The 4,504-nt window shown below is 40.8% G+C and overlaps 1 non-coding gene across 1 annotated transcript; it reads right to left on the reverse strand.

Annotated features, from left to right (window-relative positions):
* Nucleotides 1-1,776: 1,776 nt before the first annotated feature.
* Nucleotides 1,777-1,880, reverse strand: LOC112745270 (small nucleolar RNA R71). The gene has a single exon (XR_003173207.1). It is a non-coding gene; the product is annotated as a small nucleolar RNA R71 (small nucleolar RNA).
* Nucleotides 1,881-4,504: the final 2,624 nt, after the last annotated feature.

Here is a 4,504-nt window from a genome sequence, read left to right on the forward strand (position 1 = left end):
CTCTGCATTTTCTAGTTTTCTGATGTATTCTCCATCTTTGTTTTCATTTTCTAGAGCTATGAACAACTAAACCCCTTTCATTGGGTTAGGAAGCTCTGTTGTAATTTGATGGATCAATACTAATTTTCATTATTCTTCTTCTATCTTTTCTCTTGATTTTACTTGAAAGCTTTCGATCTTCATCCAATTGGGTTGTTATCTTGGAAAAGAAGCTATTCAAACTTGGATCTCTTTTGAACCTTGAAAGAGGAATGAAGAGATCAAGCTAGAAATGCTTTCTCATGCTGGACCAAATAGGGTTTGGATGGGTATGTGACTATAACCCTCTCAATACTTGATTTGGGAAATGCATGTGGTATAATCAGTGACCATACTTCATCTCTTCTCATGAGCAATTGACCAAGGAATTGGCTATTGATCAAGATTTGAGAGATTGAATTTGTGATACAATCAATTAAGATTGCCAAGGAGATCAATGAGTGCATTGATTGAGGAAGAGATGAAAATGAACTTGATCCGGAGGATTGCAATATCTCCTAAGCCCAATGAACTCCCCATCTCTGATCTTACCCATTCTCTTTAATTTCTGCCATTTACTTTTATGAGCAAATCCCCCATTCCCATTTACAATTCTGCAATTTACTTTCAGTCATTTACTTCCAGTCCTTTAATTTTAGCATTTACTTTTTTGTTATTTACATTCCCGCAATTTTATTTTCTACAACTCTCAACCCAAATTCTGGATTCGCTCAACTAGAACATTCTTCTAATTAAAGTTGCTTGATCCATCAATCCCTGTGGGATTCGACCTCACTCTATTGTGAGTTTTTACTTGACGACAAATTCGGTACACTTGCCGAAGGAAATTTATTGAGAGACAGTTTCCACCCGCATCAAGTTTATGGCGCCGTTGCCGGGGATTGATTGTGCATCAACAATGATTAAATTGGAAGATCACTAGATTGAGCATTTTTATTTTGTGAATTTCATTTTCTGTTTGAGTGAGTTGCTTTCTGTTTTAGTTAAACTTCTTCCCTCCCCCCTCTACTCTTTTGTTTTTCTTTGTTATTTTCAATTCTATTTGATAACCCACTAACTGTTTGATATATTGCATCACCCACAACTAACAGTAATTCTGACAAAAATACTTTCTGCACCTATCTTTTCTTGCTTGCACTTGATGGTTGTATGACAGGGAGAAGAAGCGGGGCTTCAACTTCCTTCGATTCTGAACCTGAGAGGACCTTCCTTAGATTAAGGAGGGAGGCAAGAGGAAAGAAAGTGGTTGGTGCTGAGAAAGAGGAGGAATTCTTTGAACCAAACCTGGAAGACAACATGGAAAACCATTATGAAGAAGAGGATCACAACCATGGGGGAGGAGGTAGAGCAAATCATGCTGGTGAGGATAGAAGAGTTTTGGGCTCTTACATCAATCCAAACCCAGGCAATTGTGGAAGTAGCATCCAAAAGCCAACAATCCATGCCAACAACTTTGAACTTAAACCACAGCTCATCACCCTTGTTCAGAACAACTGTTCGTTTGGAGGAGGTGTTCAAGAAGACCCCAATCAACATCTAACCACCTTTCTGAGGATATGTGACACAGTGAAGTCTAATGGTGTTCATCTTGACACCTATAGACTGCTCTTGTTTCCATTCTCACTTAAGGATAAAGCAGCCAAATGGCTGGAGTCTTTCCCAAAGGAGAGCTTGACAACTTGGGAGGATGTGGTGAACAAATTCTTAGCAAGATTTTACCCTCCTCAACGAATCAATAGGCTGAGAGTTGAGGTTCAAACTTTCAGGCAACAAGATGGTGAGACTCTATATGAAGCATGGGAGAGGTTTAAAGACCTAACAAGGAGGTGTCCACCTGACATGTTCAACAAATGGGTGTAGCTGCACATTTTCTATGAAGGGCTCTCTTATGAGTCAAAGAAGGCCGTAGACCATTCATCCGGAGGATCTTTGAACAAGAAGAAGACTATTGAGGAAGCCATAGATGTTATTGAAACAGTAGCAGAGAACGACTACTTCTATGCTTCCGAAAGAGGGAACACAAGAGGAGTAATGGAGCTAAACAATGTAGATGCTCTGTTGGCCCAAAACAAGCTCATTACCCAGCAGCTGGCTGACCTCACCAAGAAGATGGAGAGGAACCAAGTAGCAGCAATCTCCACTTCATCAACAACCCAAGAAGGAGTAAATGAAGAAGCAGAGGGTAGTCAGGAGCAAGCCAACTACATTGGGAATTCACCAAGGCAAAACTATGATCTATACTCAAAGACCTACAACCCTGGATGGAGAAACCACCCAAACTTTGGGTGGGGAAGTCAGCAAGATCAAAACCAAGACCAGAGACGTTACAACTCCAACAACAATTCAGCTCCCCAACAATTCACACAGAGGACATCTCAACACCCCCACAACAACACTTCTCCACACGCCTATCAAAACCAAAACAGCACATCTGCTCCGAATCACCCATCAATTGATGACAAGCTCTCTAAGATTGAAACCTTACTTGAAGAAATATGCCAAGAGATTCAAGAAAATAAGGTGTTCAAAGAGGAGGTGCGAGCCAATATTAAGAACCAGGGAGAGACCATTAGGAAGCTGGAATTCCAAGTGGGATGTTTAGCTGAGAAGATTCCCAAACCTACTGATAGCTTCCCAAGTGACACGGAGAAAAACCCCAAAGGAGAAGCAAAGAAAGTAAGATGGGAAGATTGCAAAATGGTCACTACAAGTGATCAAAAGACTGAAGACAAGCAAGGGAAACTTTTCGAACAACCTGAAGACAACTCAACAAAGGAGGAGGATAGAGATCACCAAGAACCAGAAATCTCACAACAAGAGCTGCTGAAGCTCTATGCACCCTTCCCTCAACTGCTCAATGGTGCTGTGGGAAAGAGAATATACTCAAGGTTCCTAGACTTGTTTGTATCTCTGCATGTAAACATACCATTCATCAAGGCAATTCAACAAATGCCTGCATTCATCAAGTATATGAAGGAACTTCTTCCCAGGAAAAGCTCACTCAAAGGAGGCCAGACTATAGTGATGAACAAGGAATGTAGTGCCCTTATTCAACCTGAGTTACCTACAAAAAGAAGAGACCCAGGGAGTTTTCACATCCCTTGTGCCATAGGTGAAACTATGTTCGATAGAGCACTATGTGATTTGGGGGCCAGCATCAACTTACTGCCCTTATCCCTGGTGAAGAAGCTGCAGATCAATGAGATAATGCCCACAGATGTAATCATCAGACTGGCTGACAAAACTCAAAAGCAAGCAACAGAAGTGGTGGAAAATGTGTTGCTAAAAGTTGGGAAATACTTTCTCCCAACAGACTTTGTCATCCTGGACATGGAAGAGAGTCACACTCACCCAATCATATTGGGAAGACCATTCCTAGCTACGGCCAGAGCACTTATCGATGTAGAGAAAGGGGAGCTAATATTGAGAATCCATGATGAACGACTCAGCTTCAATGTTTTCAAACTCTCACAAGAAACAGATCAAGAGGACAAGGAACTAAGCACAAATGATAATAAAACACAGAAAGAGGAAACAAGCACTGAAGCACAGCCAGTTCATTCTAAGATCCCCTTAATTGACAAACAAGGAAAACAGCAATTGCCACAGCTCAAAGAAAAGTTGGAGGAACCTAAACCTCTAGAGGCAGGTAAATACAGCATCACAACTCCTTTAGAAAAAGAGGTCACCGAGGGCAAGGCAACCTCAAAAGAAACAAAGAAGAAGGTACCAAGGAGGTGGAGGAACAAGAAGATCCCTACGGAAGACTTCTCTCCAGGGGATAGAGTTGTCTCAGCTTACTTCCCAGATATTCCCCCTAATCTCCCAACTGTACCATCTCAGTTACCTAAGGTCTTCACTATCAACAGAGTTCTTTCCCTGGAACATGTAGAAATCATTGATCCAACCAATGGATATAAGTCCACAGCAAGAGGGGAGGACTTTAAGCACTACCAACCACCTTGATGAGGGAAAAACGTCAAGCTAATGACGCTAAAGAAGCGCTTCATGGGAGGCAACCCATGTTTTATATGTTTTTAGAAAATAGTGAAAAAAAGCAATGTTTATGAATTTCAACCCAAACTTGAAAACACTTGGTGAAATCTTTATCATGCAGTATATAGTGAAGAACAAGTTTGGTGTTCAAAGTAGAACTCTTGGAGCTTTGAACAAAACTTTTCATCACAGTGCTCCAAACTAAGTTTGGTGTCACCCCAAGGTGCCATCAATCTGCCTATAAGGATACACAAGTAGTTGGCTAGTTGAAATTCATAAATATAAAAACTATTTTTTTTCTCTTTATTATTCTAGCCGTAGAGTTTGATTTTTTTTCCTTATTTTAATTCTTATAGGAAAAAGGAAAAGAGCATTGAAGGGGATTGATTGGACAATTAAATGGGGGGAGATTCCGCCACTTAATGAAGAACACTACACACATGTCTCAAGAGGGAACGCATGGGGAAAC

This window comes from Arachis hypogaea, chromosome 14, assembly GCF_003086295.3.
Source record: "Arachis hypogaea cultivar Tifrunner chromosome 14, arahy.Tifrunner.gnm2.J5K5, whole genome shotgun sequence".
Classification (NCBI taxonomy): Eukaryota; Viridiplantae; Streptophyta; class Magnoliopsida; order Fabales; family Fabaceae; genus Arachis; species Arachis hypogaea.